Source organism: Schistocerca nitens, chromosome 7 (genome assembly GCF_023898315.1).
Source record: "Schistocerca nitens isolate TAMUIC-IGC-003100 chromosome 7, iqSchNite1.1, whole genome shotgun sequence".
NCBI classification, from domain to species: domain Eukaryota; kingdom Metazoa; phylum Arthropoda; class Insecta; order Orthoptera; family Acrididae; genus Schistocerca; species Schistocerca nitens.
Genome location: NC_064620.1, coordinates 568,491,935 through 568,514,998, shown reverse-complemented (window position 1 = coordinate 568,514,998; position 23,064 = coordinate 568,491,935).

The following is a 23,064-nucleotide window of genomic DNA, read 5'->3' as shown; positions in this document are numbered from 1 at the left end:
AGCTAAAAATTACAGCGATCGATATACGGGATTCATTGTTCTGTACATCAACAAATATTTTCTGCCAAATTTGCAGGCATTGAGCATGTGAAGAAATTTGTGCTGCGAATTGTAAAATTTCTGAAGTCGCACACGTTATTCCGTCGCCACTTTTAACACTTTTCGGTGGAATTGAACGAAGAGTACGGAGACTTCATGTATTACTGCAAAGTTCGTTGGTTAACGAAGGCACACGCCTGGAACGCATTTTTGAATTTATTAAGAAAGAAGAAGGGCAGGAACGAAAATTAAATACCTGGAATGGATTGTAGGTTCCGCATTTTAAGCGGGCTTGACAGCACACTGCCCACAGTAAGACTCTACAAGGCGCCTTTTTTTTATTTGTTGGGGGATGCATATATAAGGGAAAGCGCGTTGTAGAAGGGACTAAGCTTGCCGGCGTTCAAGAAAACGCGAGGTCTGAAGAATTCAGGCCTTGAAAGAATTACGAGGATAGTTTTATAAGGATTTCGAGGACACTGTCAATCTTATATCTGTTCCCGAACTGTTTACAAGACCGTTTGCCAGTTCAGATGAAAGCGCCCCTGTACATGCGCAGATGTAACTGGGCAACCTGCAAGGTAATTCCAGTTATGGCAAGTAACGTTTTTACGTTAAAACTGTCCGGGACATCTACATTACTTGCCTCAGATAGTGTTTCCAAGTCTCCATAATGAGGCTGTAAAAGTGCTACTGTATTTCAGTTGACATATATGTCTAAAAGACCTTTTTTTTCTATTATGAAACTAAGTAAGTCACAATTACGTGGCAACTTCAGTGCGAAACTGCGAAATTGTCTGCTCTGCGCGTATGGCGACAGGTAATACCAGGTAAAAATTATATTATTGTCTTCAGCGCACCAAAAAGAATTAAATAATACTAAAATTTGTTATGTTTGCCGGCCAGTGTGGCCGAGCAGTTCTAGGCGCTTCATTCTGGAACCGCGCGACCGCTACGGTCGAAGGTTCGAATCCTGCCTCGGGCATGGATGTGTGTGATGTCCTCAGGCTTGTTATATTTAAGTAGCTCTAAGTTCTAGGGGACTGATGACCTCATATGATGTTAAGTCCCACAGTGCTCAGAGTCATTTGAACCATTTTATTTGTTATGTTTGTGATCTATGTTGTTGACAAATGTGAAATATAAAACCAAATCGCATGCCATGTCGATGCATTGCCACTTAAATGCAGTGCGTTCGCAGTTTTACACGTTTCCACCTCCTCACGTTCAGACAACGTGATGGAAATGTGCAGCGAGGATGAGCCCATTCACACTCGTGCCCGGGCGCGGCTCGTGAGCCCAAATCTTGGACGCCCCTGATTTCGCCTATCTACCGAACGTGGATAGCTATCGGAACGGTGTAAGCTCTTACAGATCATTTTTTTGAATCATGGGTTGGTTTTCACCCTACTGAACAAAATACAGAAAATTTTAAACCATAAATTTCTTCCGCTAGAGAATAGAAACTAAATCCATTATGCAGAACTTCTACCTACTGAGCGTGACTTTACAGCGTGAAACATACAATTTCACAAGTCTAGAGACGACGAGGAGGCGTTTGAAATGTAGTTATACAGAAGAAAAAAAAACATTAGGCATGAGATAAACTACACTCCTGGAAATTGAAATAAGAACACCGTGAATTCATTGTCCCAGGAAGGGGAAACTTTATTGACACATTCCTGGGGTCAGATACATCACATGATCACACTGACAGAACCACAGGCACATAGACACAGGCAACAGAGCTTGCACAATGTCGGCACTAGTACAGTGTATATCCACCTTTCGCAGCAATGCAGGCTGCTATTCTCCCATGGAGACGATCGTAGAGATGCTGGATGTAGTCCTGTGGAACGGCTTGCCATGCCATTTCCACCTGGCGCCTCAGTTGGACCAGCGTTCGTGCTGGACGTGCAGACCGCGTGAGACGACGCTTCATCCAGTCCCAAACATGCTCAATTGGGGGACAGATCCGGAGATCTTGCTGGCCAGGGTAGTTGACTTACACTTTCTAGAGCACGTTGGGTGGCACGGGATACATGCGGACGTGCATTGTCCTGTTGGAACAGCAAGTTTCCTTGCCGGTCTAGGAATGGTAGAACGATGGGTTCGATGACGGTTTGGATGTACCGTGCACTATTCAGTGTCCCCTCGACGATCACCAGTGGTGTACGGCCAGTGTAGGAGATCGCTCCCCACACCATGATGCCGGGTGTTGGCCCTGTGTGCCTCGGTCGTATGCAGTCCTGATTGTGGCGCTCACCTGCACGGCGCCAAACACGCATACGACCATCATTGGCACCAAGGCAGAAGCGACTCTCATCGCTGAAGACGACACGTCTCCATTCGTCCCTCGATTCACGCCTGTCGCGACACCACTGGAGGCGGGCTGCACGATGTTGGGGCGTGAGCGGAAGACGGCCTAACGGTGTGCGGGACCGTAGCCCAGCTTCATGGAGACCGTTGCGAATGGTCCTCGCCGATACCCCAGGAGCAACAGTGTCCCTAATTTGCTGGGAAGTGGCAGTGCGGTCCCCTACGGCACTGCGTAGGATCCTACGGTCTTGGCGTGCATCCGTGCGTCGCTGCGATCCGGTCCCAGGTCGACGGGCACGTGCACCTTCCGCCGACCACTGGCGACAACATCGATGTACTGTGGAGACCTCACGCCCCACGTGTTGAGCAATTCGGCGGTACGTCCACCCGGCCTCCCGCATGCCCACTATACGCCCTCGCTCAAAGTCCGTCAACTGCACATACGGTTCACGTCCACGCTGTCGCGGCATGCTACCAGTGTTAAAGACTGCGATGGAGCTCCGTATGCCACGGCAAACTGGCTGACACTGACGGCGGCGGTGCACAAATGCTGCGCAGCTAGCGCCATTCGACGGCCAACACCGCGGTTCCTGGTGTGTCCGCTGTGCCGTGCGTGTGATCATTGCTTGTACAGCCCTCTCGCAGTGTCCGGAGCAAGTATGGTGGGTCTGACACACCGGTGTCAATGTGTTCTTTTTTCCATTTCCAGGAGTGTACTAAAAAATGTAAGATAAGAGATATCCACAGGGATTCGTTAGCAGGAGATAGGATAGGCATAGGGGACATATGCTTCCTAATCCAGGAATTCTCATGGAACTGGAAAACAGTAGGAACGGATGAAGTTCAGAATACATGTATGCGAAACATTAGAGACGATTAGTGAGGCGCGACATTGTCAAGAAGGAGACAGCGGTCTTAATGTGAGTTCTGATGTGTCTTGTTAGGTTGGCGGGTGTGAATCGTTTTCCTATTATCCTCCAACCTGTACTCATTTCATAAAGATGACTACTTCATACGCCACACAGGATCATTCTTGTGTAAGACAGACTGCAGAACAGCTGACAGTTTTGCATATACCGTTATCACGATAATAACTGTTACACTATTGCAAGTAATGAGCTCTTGTTCAAACTTATAATGGCACAACTGGACGTAGACGATGTTGGGTGTAGCAGTACAATAGAGACGAAAAGGTAGCAGATAATGCTGACAGACAGGATCAAAAGAATCAATACGTTTATCACTAAAAAAACCGTATCTAATGATGGTCTTAGGATTATACAATGTCAGTGTTACGGGCTTTACTGGAGATTGTTTACTGGACGGTATCTCGGACCTTTCGATCCTATCCACTGATATAGTCGTACACAGGCAATACCCCATTACATAAACGTTAAAATGTGGGCTCAACCTGTAACAACAACTGTACATATAATATTTTTCTTCTGAATGTCGATAAATTACTGTAATCAAGGTTCTGAGTCCATTTCTTTTCTTGTCATGTCGTTATGTTAAAGACACTGTAAACACATTTCGATGTAAATTTTAATATTAATGTTAAATTTCAAGTAATATTATAATAGAAATGAGGTTTAAATAATGTTGGGAATATTGTAAGAGGTGAAAGTTGTAATTGTACGCCTGGTCCATACGTAGGCAATGTATTAGAATATGTGAAATGTAAAACCTTTGGTGAATACCCTATCTGTAGGGGAGAGGTAAAAGGTGGATGGCAGGCGAGCGCGGGAAAATGCCCATGGGCGCGGCACGGCATACCGGGCTCAGCAAGACAGTCGGAGTTGGGCACCGGTCTGAGGAACCCGGAGGCTATCCTGGAAAAAGTGGTTTCATTTGAGCCTCGGATGTGCCGTTTCCGACGACTATACAGCTTGGCTATATCCAATAGGCACTGAATTGAAAAGGATTACAACGCCAAGAAGAAGCAAAGTGCCGATACAGCAAGAGCCATAGCTGTGCTTGTATGTGTGCTGTACGTCTCGCCATCTCGCTGCCCGCCAACCGCTGCATCGACTTGCACAGGTCAAGTGTATCCGTATGGACCAGTGTTAAATTTGTTCCTAACTGTTCAATAATAACTTGACTTTTACCAGAATTGCCCTATTAATTAATGATCCTAATCACTAACCTCGACAGGGTCCTTTCCGCATGTTGTGCAATCCGAGTGTCCCGAAATGAAGATTTAAAATTCATGTTAATAAGAATTACGTGCAGAATTATCTATGCTAGAAAGATATTTAAAGAACTTTGTTGTTAATGAATATTTTGGTAAATAATAGACCTGACAAATTTTGAAGATAATGTTGCAAGTGGTTTAGTAATGAAGCCTAATTAAACAGAAACAAAATTAATGGTAGTTAAATGAGGAATTAATAAGACAAAAAGAATAGTAACCCATATTTTATAAATCTTGAGAACTTCATGTGTCCAATAATTAACAGTTTCAAAACAGTGACCATAACAGTTTCAGGGTCCCCCCCCCCCTTTTTCAATCTTTTCTTTTCTATTCATTTAAATGCTAAAGTGCACGGCACTGATTTGACCTGCAAAGTTAAAGTCAATAGAAAACCTAAATTTATCAGTGTTTTTTCCTTATTAAGATTGAAATTGTATGTGTGTTTCAAAAGTGCTATTTCTAGGGCAACCTATGCCCGATTTCAGTTGAATCAATAGACAAAATGCAGTGTGTGGTAATCATTGTAGTGTAATGTTGTGTATTTGTAGCTTGTTCAAATCAGTACAGAAAGGGAAAATACTAGTTCAGTAGATTTATCGGGTTCTAAAATTTTCCATATAATGCTGTATTACTACGTGTTGTTATGTTTGTACGTACATCCACTTGTACGAGGGAAAAACTCACATAATGCCTAATTAGGCTGGCGACCGTATTATTAACCATTGGTAGCATCTGCCGTATGTGTTTCTTGCCCGTCCTAACGTGTAGTTGCACTTTATACTCGCTTGACGTATCATTGTTGTTACTGACTGGGTATGAGTCCGATTTTGCTTCCATTCAGGTACACGCGGTCATCTTATTTAATAAAATCCTTTCTTAGAAGGTGAAGCCCGTCAACTTATCATAGTACAGGCTTTAAAGAGTTAACGTACGCAAGAGCGGAGACGTTACAAACCATCTTTCACAGTGCAAAAGCACTAAAATTTACACATTTCGAACGAACCAGCCTTCATCATCACAACTGTTATAAAAGACTCTATAGAGATTCAAGTTTTAAAATTTCGCAACTGCTCTTGTACCCGCGTCTTCCTAAAATATGCATCCGCGTCATTCGTTCTGTCGATAAAGTAAAATAAAATGAATCACCGTTTGCAGTCTCGAGTATCGTCAGCGCCGCGGTAAGAGCTATTGGCGTGTATGGTCATATGTCTCCAGATCACACACCCAGATGACAAACACGTTAGTACAACATCTGAGCGCTTCGTGTACACAAACAAGAATAAAAAAGAAGCCAATGATCAATGACACTGCACAGCCCTACTAAAATACTTGGGAACTCGGATCTCATCAGGAACAGAATGTCTATGATATTACTCTGATTAAAACAGCTACCCAGTGACTGATATTATAACTGGTCTACAAAGATGTTCGTCCTACCTGGCACTACAGCAATGAATTTATTGGATGAAAGTGGCATTATCCACTTCTGCTACATTAATTTTATTTGACCACAACTGGTTCTTGAAATTATTTTTCTATTTAATCCATGCTTACCTTTACAGTTTGACCACTATATTACCTTTGTAAATGCCAAGTTGTGAAGCTGTCAAACAAACACTACAGAATTTGTTAATCATTGTAAACAGAAAACACAAATGTATAGATGTTGTCATTTCAAGACGAAAGAAATAGTTTTCTAATGTAGGTAAATGTATTTCCAATACGTTTAAATTCAAATCATTACATTTCTATTCGTGGAGGTAATATTATGTATTCTAGTTTGTAGAGATCCATAAAATCAATTGTGAACAGCCTAGAAGGTTGAAACTACTTATGAAAAAATAAAATTAATACGTAAAATGTAGAACATGCCACCTTCTTTTAATTTCCAAAGATTTTAAAGCGGATGTTTGTATCTCTTGTAAACTGCGCACCTAATGTGCTTACATTTTTCCCACCATATGTGCAACATTTTGAAATTTTCTTCAATTCCCAACGGAGGGTAACCAGTTTCACGGTTGTGTGAGACTATTAGAGATAAAGCCAGAAAACGTTCCGGTGTTCCTCGTACTTCTTCTATTTGAGGGACATACCAGTCTCCCCGACGTAGTTTGCATTAACCTCTTCAGTCCCGACGTACACATATGTGCACATCAGTTCTTTGTAGTGTCATCCTGCCAAATGACGTTTTCCTGAATTGAGACCTGATGTGCACGACTGTGCACATCCCGCGGTTTCTGTTTCTGCCGCTAGGTCGTGCGCAAGTCAGTTTTGGCGGATTTTCTTGCATCCTGAAACTTCCGATCTGAAGGATAGCGTCATCTGCGACACGCGAGAAAGGTAAATTCAGTTTCAATAATCCTTTTTGAATTGTATTACTGTTTTTATCGTGTCTTACTCCAAATAAGACATCAAGAAAGTGATATGTGTATGCAATGAAAACGATAGTTCCGTAGGTTTACAAACATCGACTGTTGAAATTGAAGTACACATTTGTGTACATCAGGTCTTAGCTCACAGAATGTAGTGGTACTAACGCTAAGACTGATCTCATTGTGAAATCGTAATTTAAAACGTAATCTAAATTAAAGTCGAAAGTTTAGCTGCTAATACTCTTGGAGAACACGTAACTTACTGTGGTTGTTGTGGTGTAATGGGTAGCGTGTTGGATTCTAATCCTGGCGAAAAAACTCCAAAATTTTAAATTTTGTTATTAGGTTCAGTTTCATTTCTTTATTCCAGTACATCAACAGTTACTTTCACTTTGTTTCATTTTCGCTTCTCAGCTCTAACAGACGATGAAATTTTAAAACTGCTCGAGACGAGTGACTTGAGTTCCTTGTCAGACGAAGATGATCCTGTTGATGAACCTCCAACTCCACCTGAACGAATTGGTGTGCTTGAAGTTGAAGGATGCAATGTGGATGTTACTCCTGAGGCACCTGCATCAGCTTCATCTTCTCACTGTTGTCCACTAAGATGGAGGCAATCTAAGTAAGCAATACATTGGTGTAGTTCTGTGTGTCATCTGACACGATTTAGATCAGTATTTTTCAGTGGTACTATTTGTTTGCAGGATGTGTAATCGACAGCCTTCTGACGACAACTTTGAGGAACAGACTGATGGTGAACTGAGAAACCCTTCACAGTTTTTCTTCGAGTACTTCGATAAAAATTTCTGGAAAAATGTCGCAGGACAAGCTAATTTATATCATTGTCAAAAGAACTCAAAAAGTCTGGATACAAATACTAATGAAATTTTGTCCCTTTTGGGAATTGAGATATTGATGGGTACATTGAAATTGCCCCAGGCAAGACTTTACTGGAATATGCAACTGGATATTCCACTTGTATCATCAACCATGACAAGAGATAGATACTACAAATTACGAAATAATCAGCATTTTGTAAATAATTTGGAAGATCATGACCTAAATGACAAACTTTGGAAGGTTAGACCTTTAATTAATGCTTTTAGAAATAAATGAATTAGTTTACCCAGGTGTCAATACCTTTCTGTGGATGAACAGATGATTCCATTCACGGGGAGGTGTAAGATGCGAACATATGTACCTTCCAAACCTAATCCACTTGGCCTCAAAAATTTTATTTTAGCGTCATCAGATGGACTTGTCCTTGATTTTTCTATATACACTGGCAAAGGAACAATTCCTGACAGCGATCAAAAAGAACATGGCCTGGGAGCGGGTATACTCAAACTACTGGCTAGAACTATACCCAATGATTACAATTATGTAATTTACAGTGACAGGTTTTTCACCAGTTCAAAATCTGTTCAGCTTTTACTATACAGGAATATATTTCAGACAGGAACTGTGATGGCCAATAGAATAAAAGAAGTAGCTTCTAAGTTCAAGAGAGATCAGGAGCTGCAGCGGGGGCAATGGGATGAGTACGTAAGGGAGGACCAAGAAATTTGTGCCCTCAAATGGAAGGACAATAAATCCGTCACTTTGTTATCCTCGTGCATAAGGAGCGAACCAGAGGGTACCTGCAAACGATGGTGTAATACAGAAAAAGCAAAGGTTAGTGTCAAACAACCAGCCATGATCAAAAGCTATAATCGCAATATGGGTGGCATTGATCTTTGTGATAGATACATGGCATACTATAGGTCAAACATCAGAACAAAAAAGTCGACTGTCAGAGTATTCAACCACTTCACTGATTTAGCCATAATTAATTCATGGATTATGTACAAAAGGTGTTGTAAAAAAGAAGGGATACCAAAACAAAAGTGGATGTCTCTCATAAACTTCAGAATTCACTTGTCCCACGATTTGGTAAAGTCTTCAAAAATTGTAGACTCACTGGAACTGTCGAAAGAAATTTCTCTGAGTGTGACACAGGAGTATGTCAGCAGTTCTGGTGAAGATGAGCAGCATCAGCCCACAAAACGAAGACGAATTGTACCAAAGTCAACTAGAGAAAGCAAATGTGACGGGGTTGACCCCCTTCCTGAATATATTGAGAGTAGTTTTGCCTCAAGGTGTCGGTTACCAGGGTGCACGTCACGTTCCCGCATAATGTGTAAAAAGTGCAAAGTTTATTTGTGCGTATTAAAAAACAATTGTTTTGCTAAATTCCATAAACATGAGAAGTAATGTGTTCATAAAATGTAATGTGTACATAAAAATGAGAAGTAATGTGTACATTTTTCATTGGTAATAAAAATATGAAAATACTATGAGATCGGCATTGTTTTCTCTGTTGAGACCCAATGTACACACATGTGTACATTCAATTACTCAAACATTATATAAAATAAAATTTAAAAATTAGTTTTTTTGTTACTTTGACATCAGATGCACCAAAAAAAGCAACTGAAACATTTTTCCAATCTTTGTTTATCTTCGGGACTGAAGAGGTTATAAATGTTAATGTTTTATCACATTTATCAACTTCCAGTTTTATATTATTCCTTAACACTCAGACTACCAGCATGTTTTGTATCACTGAATACCATTGGAATCGTATAGATCCCAAGTAATTTACACAGGGTATATTGGCAATATTTTAATAAAAAAGATATTTTACAGTTATTCAGTGCAACAGTAATGATTCTGTTTTCGTTAGTGTTAGGTTCAAGAAAATTAAAGTAATTGAGATTGGGGTCCTACTTACACCACTGGTACTCAGTGCATAAATCTATGAATGAATTATAATGTGCTGTAAACACATAACAACAAAACATATTTGCATACAGTTTATTCAGAGACTGAAGGTCATATCTTCTGAAAAAAATAGCTTTGAAAATAAAGGCGCTGTGGTTCTACAATGTGCTTATGCGGTCATATTGCCACCAGTGGTGCTAGCAAGAGTACAACAGCAGCTGATCCAAGAAATGCTTACAATGGGTAAAAAAATGAGCGGCAAATTATATTTTCATTGTAATAGGTGTTTGGTATAGCAGCTGTTGAAAACAACATTCGTCGTTCTATTTTCATGAGTTTTACATTCAAGGAGCAAGCAATTTAAGATGGCTCTGAAAGTCCATCATTACACAGATGATTGTGGGAACTCGGCTGTTTAATATAAAATATCGAGTCAAAACAACTTCAGATGTCTCAATTTCTGGTTTTTACTCTAAATGAGCAATCAGTGTTAGCGCTACATTACGCTATCTTCAAATCTCCTGACCGACGTGTAGGAACACTCCCACCTCTGCTCCAGTCAAAGCAGGGGCAAGAATTCAGTGACTGGTGTCCGTAGTTTCCTTCATGACAGAACGATCCCTTCGATCAATGCTTGCCGACATCATAGTTGGCAATTGATGATCGAAGGGATATCTGTGTTATGGAGAAATTTACGGATAGCAGTAATTGAATGCTGGCACCTATTTCTATGGACCAGAGGTGGGATTGTTCTATACGTCGGTCAGGGAACTTGAAGACGGCGTAATGTAGCGCTAAATTGGTTGTTCAAATAAAATACTGGAAATTTAGACGGCTGAAGTTATTTTGATTCGACATTTTGTAATTTAAATTGGGGTCGTAATGACGCCAGTGATAGCGCATGAACCATTAACAAATTTTAATGTATTGTAGAGTCCGCCCCCGGCAACTGAGTGGTCAGCGCGACAGAATGTCAATCCTAAGAGCCCGGGTTGGGTTCAATTCCCGGCAGTGTCGGAGATTTTCTCCGCTCAGGGTCTGGGTTGTGTTGTCCTAACCATCATCGTCCGCAGCTCGTGGTCGTGCGGTAGCGTTCTCGCTTCCCGCGCCCGGTTTCCCGGGTTCGATTCCCGGCGGGGTCAGGGATTTTCTCTGCCTCGTGATGACTGGGTGTCGTGTGATGTCCTTAGGTTTAAGTACTTCTAAGTTCTAGGGGACTAATGACCATAGGTGTTAAGCCCCATAGTGCTCAGAGCCATTTGAACCATTTGAACCTAACCATCATCATTTCATCCCCAGGGACGCTCAATTCTCCGAAGTGGCGTTAAATCGAAAGACTTGCACCTGGCGAACGGTCTACCCGACGGGAGGCCCTAGTCACACGACATTCATTTATTTATGTATTGTAGGTATAAAATGGACGAAATATTGTTTGCACTTGTCTCAGAGGGAGAAAGTCTTATTTTTAAAATAATAGTTTTGAAAATAAGGGAGATATACGTTTCCAGTGTACTTCGGTGGCCACAATGGCACTAGCGGTACTGTGAAGGCTACTCTGCATCGTAGCGTGTCATTGGTTTTAAATGCGGCTTCAGCTATAAACGACTTAACATTTGATCTACTTTCTGAGATAAACACAAAATTGTGACTCTCTTCAACGTTCTGCGAGGCATCACGGCTTAGCTCCGTCTGCTGTTTCTTACTTAGTAATTTACCCAGTATGTTTCATGGAATCCGTTAGTGTTGGCTACCTGACTTATAATGTCAGCTCAGTTGTTTTGCCCTGTTGTCTTTAAGCGCTCTATCTACTAAACAGCGGAGGGCACGAAGTTTTTGCCCATTAGGATGACAATAGTTATCATGAGTCAAAGTAACCCTTGTTTTCAGCTTCTTGTACACTTTGAAGACAAACCTACCACCTCAGTTCATGATATTTAGATCACGAAACTTTAATTGACGTTTGTTTGTCTGTTGCGACGGTAAAAGCAGTTTTATCAAGAAGATAATCAAAAATAGTTATATTTTCCGTAGCCTATCTTTCAGAAGCAGTGTATCAGTAGTGGGGAAAGGAGTGTGTCGCGACACGCTGCATTGTTGCCAAATTTATTCAAGTTGGCGGTGACGACGTCATCCAAGATGGCGGCATGTAGACTTGGCAACAGCACATTACGTCATCCAAGATGGCGGCTTTTGGTGGGAAAATAGGCCAATTGTGCTATGTCCACTAACCTAACCTCCAGAAAAAATTGCTGGAATTATGATTTTTGGCAGGAAAATAGACCAATTGGGCTACGTCCACTAACCTAACCTAACCCCCGCCCCCCATAAAATTGGCGCCAAATTCAAATTCCAACAGGATAATGCATACAAAACCTCACTTTTCTTTATTATTATTACTCATACAGGTACGAAAAGGGGTTCGCTGCGCTTTCAACTACCTAGATTCAACTACTTTTCAAGGTCATCCAATGGCTCAGTTCCACATCCGAAACACAGGCTCATAGGTCGTTGCATATGGTAAGTGTCTTAGGATTTTCGCTAGTTTAGCAAATAAGAGAGGTCAAAATTCTCGTATAAAATATTTATTACCTTTGCATATGCATCTACACACAGAAAACAACTCTTTCTTTATTTTTCTTAGGTATAGTTTTAAGAATGTCCAATTTAATTTTTAACTTACAACTTAAATACACATCTGAATCATCTATTTCTTTCTCCAACGGGTAATTTGAGAAATACAGAGAAGGTATATTCTCGAATTCTAATACATATCTAATTTTCTTCCTGTACAATACTTGTTTTATGGCTTTCACTATTAGCTCTGTTCCTTCCTGCAACATTTGTAGGCGAGAGCATTCGGGGATTTTAATTTTTCCTCGTATCTTCTCCATGACGATAAAGTTAAAGCATTCCACGTCTTCCTGTGTGTATGTCGGTAACTCTTCTGCTCCACATTCTTGCGGGATTTCTGTGTAGAACGTTAAGCTTACAACTTTTGCAAACGAGTGTCCATTAGATGTAGTTATTCCATCAGTTTTTAACTCGTCAAATGGCTGTTCTGTTGCTAGGTGGACAACATCTAGTTCGCCACACTTAGACATAATATAACCGTCCTTTTTAAGCCGATCCAAATGGGAACAGAGCTTAATAAACACATTTTTCGTGTATCCTTTGATATAGTAAACGTTCTCGACTCCACCGATTTCGGCCAGTACTCCAACACGTGACCAGTTTCCATGGCTGTTTACTGTAAATGCAAATATTTTGCATTCTCCCTTCGTAGAGAGATTTTTACATACACTGTGTTTAAATCCGTACGTAAACCTGGCCTGCACATCCGCAATAGCCTCCTCCTGTTCCATTTGCAGGTTTTGTTCTTCCTTTATGGCAGCTGTCTTCTCTGTATACTCTAGTTTTCTTTTCTTTAGGTCGATGTCATCCATTTCCAGTTTCCCGAGACCAGGATATAAAGCATTGAGATGGTTGCGGACATCCACACTGACGTGAGGTGGTGCAAGTGAGGCGGTGCAACGACATGTTGTATCCACTTCCTCTCACGAACAGACAAGGGTACGTTCTCCAACAACTCAGGTTAAATTTTTGAACGCTCTTACCGAAACGCCCTGTATTATGAGCCCGGGCACGATAATTTGATAGTTGGCAATTATTGGCCAGTTGGCCAATTATTAACATAAAAGTGATCGCAGGCCTCAGACGGGATTTTATGTCCTTTATATCACGGTACGTTGGCTGCCAGCCCCTCAGGTACCGATCGCTGAATGTCGTCACTTTTCGGAACACTTCGACTCAACTGCCACGCTCAGTGACCCCAGAGTTGTGACATTAAGTGTATGACGAGTTGTCGTTGAGTTATCTGTGTAAGCGAATGATTAACCGATTAACAACAGTTCTTGTACTTATATTTAAATGGGCATAGATATTTACTAAATGTATTGAATGTAATTTTCTTTCCTTTACTGCATCCTATTACAACTGCCTTAATTTACTTTCATAATCCTTGCTACAAATATCTACCGCACTTGAAGATGACCGTTCTCTTTAATGAGCATTCACAAATCCGTTACTTCACTAAGAAATTTATACCACAGCAGCTAAACGGTAAGAGTAACGTACACCCGTAATTTGAAGAGAAACAATGTAACATTTCCCCGATAACATCCTCTAATTCTGCAGTAGCTGCGTTACTTACATCTCGATCCGTCCAAGGTATGTGGACCTACTTTATTTAGCTCACGGCCAAATCCGCCACTGTCAATTAAAATTGAGCACATCTTAAAATATTACTGTCTCTGTAAGTATTTTTTCTGTAAGTATTTTTGTTCTTCAGTGAGCAGGAAAAAACTTGAGGACTTAACGTTAGATGGTTTTGGATCCGATAACTAGTAGCTAGATGAATATCTGTATGACAGAACGACTTACCTGCTGCACGGCGATTCAGTGGAGAAAAAAAAAAAAGATTTTAAGTATTTCATAAGATTATTGACGGAACTTAAAAATTTTAAATGCTGTTAGAATTTACTCATTAAGTGGTATAATCTTACGTGAACGGTTTACTACAGTATGAAAAGTATCTAGTTTAGGACGTGTGGATGAGAGAGGCAGTGTAACTCTGTGTGTGCCAGTTTACCCAGACTACATTCATCCAGTATTTGAGAATGAGACCACATAGCGACTTCCAACAAACTTCACTCTCATTTTCTAACCTTTACGAAAGTTTTTCTCGTTCACACCGCCACGTCATGACTAAAGGAAAAATGTTTCTATCATACATTTTCGCCACTTACGCAATAAGACTTCAGCATCAGACATGACGATTTAATTTATTACTTCTTTACTATTAATACCATTCACAACACACGCTGTAGGGAGTATCCACATACGAGAGGCGTTTGAAAAATCCGTGCAAAAATGAAAACTACTTACGTGTTTGGAGTAAACCTTTTCTGTTTTTTGACTAGTCCTTTTTTAGATTCATACACTTCGTCCCACGCTGTTCTAATCTGTTGTACCTTCCGAATAAGAGGAATTGTCCAAGTCTGCAAAATAGCTATTAGTTGCTGCAATCACCTCCTTGTTTGAATAAAATCTTTGTCCCGCCAGCCATTTCTTCAAATTGGGGAACAAATAGTAGACTGAGGGAGTCAAGTCTGGAGACTAGGGGGGATGTGAAACGAGTTGGAATCCTATTTCCATTAATTTTGCGACCACAACTGCTGTGGAGTGTGCTGGTGCATTGTCGTGATGGAAAAGGAATTTTTGCTGTCCAATCGCCGGCATTTTTCTTGCAGCTCGATTTTCAAACGGCCCAATAACGATGAGTGATATGCCCCTGTCATAGTTTCACCCTTTTCCAGATAGTCGATGAGGATTATCCCTTGCGAATCCCAAAAGACAGTCGCCATAACCTTTACGGCCGAAGGAATGGTCTTCGCCTTTTCTGGTGCAGATTCTCCCTTGGTAACCCATTGTTTTGATTGTTGTTTGGTCTCAGGAGTATAGTAATGTATCCATGTTTCATCCACAGTGACGAAACGACGCTTAAAGTCCTGCGGATACTTCCTGACAGCTGCAACAGCTGCAAATCGCGGAACCCATCTTGCGCATAGATTTCTCTTGTCCAAATGTTTATGCAAAATATTATGAACCCGTTCATTCGAGATGCTCACAGCACTAGCAATCTCACACATCATAACTCTTCTGTCATCCATCACCATATCATGAATTTTATCAATGATTGGCCACGCCGAAAATTTTGAAACCTCTTATAAACTGTTCTAATCGAAGGTGCAGAGTCACCGTAATGATTATCAACCTTCTCTTTAGTCTCCTGAGGAGTTCTGTCTTTCGTAAAATAATGTTTAATTACCACACGAAATTCTTTTTCATCCATTTTTTGACAATTACGCGACTTCCTTCATTCACCCGAACGCCAAACACAAAGAAATAAACCAATATGACTGAAACCTGGTGTGCGTTCTTTCCGAAGATGCTACTAACTAAACAGCCGGCCGGTGTGGCCAAGCGGTTAAAGGCGCTACAGTCTGGAACCGCGTGGCCGCTACGGTCGCAGGTTCGAATCCTGCCTTGGGCATGGATGTGTGTGATGTCCTTAGGTTAGTTAGGTTCAAGTAGTTCTAAGTTCTAGGGGACTGATGACCTTAGAAGTTAAGTCCCATAGTGCTCAGAGCCATTTGAACCATTTTTACTAACTAAACATGATCTCAATACGCGCCGGTGGTGCCATCTCTCGGACTTTGCACGGACTTTCCAAACGCTCTTCGTATGCCGCTAAATGTGCCTGAAGAATTACGTAATTAAGCAGATATAACGCCATAAATATTGAGATGCGTGAAAAACTAGTTTTTGCGTAAAACGAAGCGCAAATTACCTAATCTATACTCATCTAGTTTGTTTTATTATGAAAGCACTTAACGAATTCCATCAAACTTTAAACATAATCACAAACCGTTTCCTAACTTCATCTCGCTTACATGCTAAAGATAAAATATTTAACAAATTAACTCATTTGTAAAGTAATCAGAAGTTTCAAACAGTTTTAAAGATGGGAGTTCAATTCCGTACAAAATCTGGGATTAACTGGTTGTTATAAAATTTGCCTGAAAAGCCCGAGCCACAACAATAGCTGATTCGGGCCGGAGACCGTAGTTTGACGAACACTACTCTAGGTACTTCAATCTGCCCTACAAGATTTTATCAACGGGCCGCTGCGAATTAAAAGGTTCTCTTTTCCAGATGATTGACAAAGATTTCCGGATATGCTTATCTATAAAATAAGCCTCCATCATATAGATCATTTGAGCTACAAATTATGATTTTTTTTTTTTTTAGTTTTTTGTTTTTAATTTGCCCATTGCCTAAATCCCGGTATCGATGTTTAGAGGCTTCGTATACAGAGGTTCTTCTTAAAGTAAGTCTGGCATAAGGTATCTATTTATTTCTTTTTCTTTTCTAATTTTCGAATACAGTTGCATGCGGCGGTTTATCACAAAGACATTCGCCACCGCGAATGCTTTTACAGGTAGAGGCGCTACAAACGAACGCCCTTTGTGGGTCGTCGCGCTCGCCACTGGATTGCACAGAGGAACCGTCGCTCGGGTCGGCTGAGACCATTAATATCTCTGGATGCGGTAGCGTCTGAGCGTCTGGCGAGCGCCGCTTTGATCCGCCGGGCGGCAAATTAACGCCTCGCGTTTTACCCGCCACATGCGGTTCTGGCTTTCAGCGGCAAACGAGGAAACTGTGTTTACAGATTACCCAATACGAGCATAAGGTTCGATGGTTAGCATATTTGCGTAAGTAGAAATACTTTTGCGAAGTATCAGAGGTGAAATGAAAAATTCGTGAAGGTAAATGAAAGCGGAATTTGCAGGTAGTACAAGCGGCGTGTGCACTACGCTGCTAGGGGCGTTCAGGAGCTGGATTTTGGAGAAGTGTGGACCTCAAACGTGGAACGAAGAGACTACAAGTGTAAATAGGATATTTAGGTTTCTATGTTGGTAACGCCACGTAGCGCTCTGTATGAAAATCACTGACTGTGCTGTATGCAGTCTGTGGCTGGTTGGCATTGTTGGTATATTCGCTATTTTAGTGTTGGGCGGTTGGATGTGAATAACACGTAGCGTTGCGCAGTTGGAGGTGAGCCGCCAGCAGTGCTGGATGTGGGGAGAGAGATGGCAGAATTTTGAGAGCGGGCGTGTCCATCAGAAAGAGTAAATTTTTAATATTGGATATCATGAACTGATATATATATGATGACTTTTGAACATTATTAAGGTAAATACATTGTTTGTTCTCTATCAAAATCTTTCAAAAATGGTTCAAATGGCTCTGAGCACTATGAGACATAACTTCTAAGGTCATCAGTCCCCTAGAACTTAGAACTACTTAAACCTAACTAACCTAAGGACATCACAGACATCCATGCCCGAGGCAGGAATCGAACCTGCGACCGTAGCGGTCGCGCGGTTCCAGACTGTAGCGCGTAGAACCGCTCAGCCACTCTGGCCGGCCAAAATCTTTCACTTTCTAACTATGCCTATCAGTAGTTAGAGCCTTCAGTAGTTAGAACATTTTATTGAGCTGGCAGTATTAGCGCACGCTGTATTGCAGTAGTTCGAGTAACGAAGATTTTTGTGAGGTAAGTGATTCATGAAAGGTATAGGTTATCGTTAGTCAGGGCCATTCTTTTGTGGGGATTATTGAAAGTCAGATTGCGTTGCGCTAAATGTATTGTGTGTCAGTTTAGTGATTATCAGAATGAGTAAAGAGAGAAATGTCTGAGGACGTTCAGTTTTGCTCAGCTGTTTGAAAATCAAATAACGTAAAGGTTTTGTAGCACTGTCATTTATAAAAATTTTCTAAGGGGATGTTCCACAAGATGTGTCATAACAGATCTTGAGTGAACGCAGAAAATACAAAACATGTAACAGTTCTCGAGTGAGCTGTAGAATTCAAGGTTAACCTCCACAAAAAGGAAACTTAGGTAGTTAATCAACATATACATTTTCTCCAACATGCACAAACTCTAGGGACTGATCGATGAGAGTAATAGGGAACAAAACAGGTCTAATGAACTTATGCTCGAAAATGCCTGGTTGCCATCCTAGAGACCGTTTATCTAGTCCTACATTGTTACAGAGACTGTGGTCTAATGCGCGCCGTTCCATACATCCACAGATACAGTTACAGCAAGTGCTGAACATGGTTTCCATGTGCCTCAACGCACATGTTCACGTCTGTCAGCCTGCATCCGAACTGTGGAAAGGCGGCATGAATACGCTGCTCCAATGTTTCCACATCTGGAACGGTATCTGCATACATGATACTTCTGAGATGGTCTCGTAACCAGAATTCGAAAGGGTTGAGACCCGCGTGAAAGAGCAGGTTCGATCCATCTACCAGGGAAGACACGACTGAGGTGCGTCCGGACGTTAACGGCGAAGTGGGCTGGAGCAACATCACGTAGCAGCCACATAACCCTTCGAATCGTCAATGGCACTTCTTCCAGCAGTGGAAGCAAAGTCACCCGCAAGAGACGCCAATAGTTCCAGCCTGTTAGGCGACGTGGAAGGAAGACCTGTCACAAAATACGGTCGTCAATTATCCCGGCCCACAGATTCTGGCTGCACCGATGCTGATGATTCGCTGTCACCTTACCATGGGGGTTGTGCGCACTGTCCCGCAGATGTCTGTTATCAAAGTTGAAGATACCACTCCGCGTAAAGGTGGCCTTATCTGTGAATAGGATGGATGACACCAATCTGGGAATTGGCCTGGTGAAGAAACCAGTGACAATACTGCTCCCGATGCGTAAAGTCTGTCGTTAGTACGCCCTGCACAGACTGCAAGTGGTAGAGGTAAAGGTGGATAAATGGGCCCCTACACTGTTTTTTTTATATAACGCCTTCTATTTTTAGTATAATCACCTAAAATTAACATAAAACATTTCTCTAGTATGTCCTGCAATAGTTACGACATGTTTTGGTCCAGCTTTTTAATATTTAAAACAAAATTTAATTTTTTTCCTGATACTCTGCATTTTGTTGCGTCAAGAATTTGTGCTGGTAATATGGGCCCCAAGGTAGTTTGAAATAAAAAGAAACAAAAATTTGGAAAATATAATTTTATTTAATTTTTCTGTATAATGAAAGAAAGACTCACTCTGAACATTGTCAATTAGTCTACTGCTGGGATGATTTTCACAGCCTACACCTAGCCTATTTACAATAGTCACACACATAAGCATCTTTTTCGCATCCAGCGCATTCGTTTTGAGCCCACATCTCACAGGTTATACACTAGACCCAAAGTTCACGTTTGTGTCCTTTGAAAAAATCCCTTCACAAAATAGACATACAGCGTCATCAACATCAGGGACAGAAACCCCAACTCTTTATTTCTTGTGCAAAGCTGGTAGGTCATGCGCCTGACGTCATTTCTGTTAAGGCCGTAGAATTTGGATTCCATAATGAGAAGATATTTAACCAGTTCGTCCTCAAGTCCCTGTGGTAAAACCGGTGGAAAGCCTTTGGAGCGTAGAACGAGGGACAGAGTACACTTTAACCGCTTTTTTCAACCCCATTTTTTTCTCTTTAATAGCTACAATAGCATTTGCCATATTTGCTATGTCCCACGATTGCCGTTTCGATTTTTTTGGGGGTACAAGATGTGTTCGAGGCATCTGAAACATAAAGAGTAGCAATATCTGATTAATTTTACGGGGCCCATAATACCAGCAGCAAAAGGGGCCCATATATCCACCCTCTCCATCTTGGGAAAAACGATCTTGCCTACGGTTAGTTTGGTTCGCAACCGACGTTAATTAACGTAAAACGGTATCCCAACAGCAAGCCAAATACGTACCTAACCTTAGTTCTACTAATAACATGTTAGAAATTTGAGTTTTATTCAAGTAAACACTAACCTTTCAAACTTTTGATGACAGCGAAAAAATTCACAGCACAACTACTCACAAACCATGACAGCTACTACGTCTGCGCACTGTACAGTGAAGTTTGGCAACTAGTTCTAGTAGTTCATGTGCTCTCCGCTAGAATTCGTGGCCTGTACTTCCAAATATGTAGGGGGCCCATAATACCAGCAGGGGCCCATTTTTCCACCTTTGCCTCTAAGTATAGTAACAACAGTCATGGAGAATGTTGCCCCCGGTCGTCTGACTTACCTGTACTGCCGGGCCAACTGTCTGGTACTGCCACGGCGGTCGCCTTCCACAATGTTATTTACATATCCCTCCAAGTCTCGTGTCCGAACATTTCGGGTACGTCGTCCATTATTTCCTGCTTCCTGAGACGAACCTGTCACAGACATATGGCGAAACACGTTTGCAAACATTGAATGCTGTGGTTGTTGTCGGCGGGGATAGGTCTCCTGATACAACCTTTCTGCCCACCTTACGTTGTCATTTGTCTTTCCGAAAGTAAACAACATGTCAGCAAGCTCTCGATTCGAATTCGGAACCTTTGTGTACAACGCTGTATGACATCCACTAGAAGGGGAGTCAGCAAGAGTAGTGAATCGGACACAACATTACCAATTACTACGGCAGGAGAGGGTGCTAGACCATGACGTATGAGGAACGGTACCACGCTCTACATGCATACTGTAAAAAGTATGATTGAATAAATGGTCTCTAGCATGGAAACAATGCATTTCGGACGTAAGTCCAGTAGACCTCTTTCGTTCCGTATTCTGTCATCGATCAACCCCTAGAGCTTGAACAGGTGGAAAACATTAACCCGTATTAGGAGTGACAAAATCATCTGTGGTGATTATTTAACATTAGATTAATCGACAGCGGCTAAAAAAGTTGCATGGCAATAGCAAGTTATTCGCAACTGCACACTTTTCCTGTGATGTGGAGGGGAGACCGTGATCGTAAAATAATAAGATTTGGCTGAATCACATATAATTCATGATAAAATAAAAGCTCTCTCGATTCACTTCAAGATCATGCTATCTTGTACCGATAAAATAGAAAACGATCTTTAAGAGGAAGACTTACCTGAGTCCGCAGCTCGTGGTCGTGAGGTAGCGTTCTCGCTTCCCGCGCCCGGGTTCCCGGGTTCGATTCCCGGCGGGGTCAGGGATTTTCTCTGCCTCGTGATGACTGGGTGTTGTGTGCTGTCCTTAGGTTAGTTAGGTTTAAGTAGTTCTAAGTTCTAGGGGACTGATGACCATAGATGTTAAGTCCCATAGTGCTCAGAGCCATTTGAAGACTTACCTGAGGATATGAGACTGTTCCGGAAACGCTCTGTGTCACTGGAGACTTATGTGGCCGAGTAAAATTTTAATGTTTTAATAAATTGCAGCGCTCAGCTGATGACACACTTGGGAACCCAAGTACATCTCTAGAAAAGGAAGATAGAGTGCAGATTCAATACTTACAATTTTACTGTTATTGTATAAACATAGAGAACATAACTGACCACTCTAGATTCTATTGTTTAAATAAGGAAAAGCCTAGAACGGAGTGAAACGGACTTAATTGTAGTACACATATTATGTGATTATAAAATACTGTTTACAAAGGGTAACACAAGGGATGTGTCTCGTGAGAAGCATACTCTACCAAAGATGGACGAGGCGTTGGCAAGGTGGAACCTGCATCCCTATTAGGTTAGGAAATGAAATTTTCCTGCGCGCAACGTCGTCTGGAATTAGCCGATAAAGGGTCCATTTTGTGGTGTGAACAGCTGATGGAGGTACAACCAAGCCTCCTTTTTTGGCTCTCCACCGAAAGGGTCACCGAAGAGCTGTGCTACAGTCCGTTCCAATATCCACTGACACAGGCAGTACGACAGTCTTGCTCGGAGCAGTGACAGACCACCGCTTGTGGAACAGCCAGTGAAATTTCAAGCAGAGTCAGTCTGTCATGACTGGGGCAAACACGAACTACAGCAATGTGCATGGATAGGGGGAAGTGGATGAGGCAAGTATTGCAGAACAGAGTTACTCCAGCATCAGCTGCCGACGCCTCCAGAACTTGTAACGGACAAAGGACAACAGCGATTTGCTTAATCGAGAAGGATAAAGTAGAGGAAGAAATTAAAGAATTCTGTGTTGTACGGAGTAAAATTACATAAGAGTGGATGAATCAAAGCAATGTTAGAAATAGATTACCAGCAGTGATGAAAGCTTATTGCAATAAACGAGCTATTAGGTATGGAAGGGAAATGCGGACCATTGGAAATCTGGAGAAGAAGAAACTGAAAGCAATTGAGGTTTGGTGTTACCAAAGAACGTTAAAAAATAAGTGGTGACATGAAGTGCGAAATGAGGAAGTTAAAAAACAATTTGAACACCAAATAAGTGAAAGTAGGCCCCTTAACGGAAGAAGTGCGTGTGCTATGGTATGCACATCCACACTATCGAAGCCACCTACTGGTGTTTGGCGGAGGTTACCTTGTATAAATCCCGCCTTTCCTGTTACAATCGCAAATGGTCCACGGGAGGAACGAATATTTGTTAGCATTCAAGTGAGCTCATCCATCTCTGCTCTTACCTCCATAGTCATTTCGTAAAGCATATGTACGAAGAACTTATGCTCTTGGAATTTCAACCGTAAACCACACCACGATGCACAGCGCCTATGTTGTAGAGTGTGCCACTGGAGTGGGCTAATCATCTCCATGACACTTTCGTGTCTCATAAATGAATCTGTAACGAAATGAGCTGCTTTTCTTGGATCTTATCTTTTCTCTTTCAGTCCCGTCCGGTACAGACCACAGACTGATGAGCAATATTCAACTACTGGTCAAACGAGAAATTTGTAAGCTCTTTCCGTTATGGGCAGACTATATTTCCTGACGATTCTTC